Source organism: Octodon degus, unplaced genomic scaffold (assembly GCF_000260255.1).
Source record: "Octodon degus isolate 3935 unplaced genomic scaffold, OctDeg1.0 scaffold00138, whole genome shotgun sequence".
NCBI lineage: Eukaryota > Metazoa > Chordata > Mammalia > Rodentia > Octodontidae > Octodon > Octodon degus.
Window position 1 is genome coordinate 7,318,499 of NW_004524714.1, and position 544 is coordinate 7,319,042.

Here is a 544-nt window from a genome sequence, read left to right on the forward strand (position 1 = left end):
GCAAGGGCCTGAATTCAATTCCCAGTTCTGAAAAAAAAAATTAATACATTGCATATTGTCTTCATAGTAGTTATTCAGAGGACAAGATGTAGGCATGACATCTTGTCTAAACAATATTGGTACAAACCTTTCTTCTCAATGAACTAAGAGAAAGTAGCTGTATATCTAAAATCCTAACTCTCTTGTGTATATATATATTTTCTTCTGACAACAAAATGGTCCTTTATTTATACTTTTGCAGATTTAGTAACACGTGACATGAGGTTTCCTAGCAACTAATAGCAGACCTTAACTGGACAGGATGTTTATCTCAGGACTGAGGTAGCTTGTTTGCTTTAGGCACTGAGGTTTAGTCCCGCCTACACACATTTGATCAATTTCCTAGCTTCCATGGCTCCCAACATAGCCCCCTTTTGTTTTGTCAGAGATGAATGTTCCATTGTAGTTAGAGAAGCTGCATTTGGAGAAGTCTTTATTTATTTATTTATTTATTTATTTATTTATTTTTAAAAATTTATTTATTTATTTATTTTTAATTTTTTTT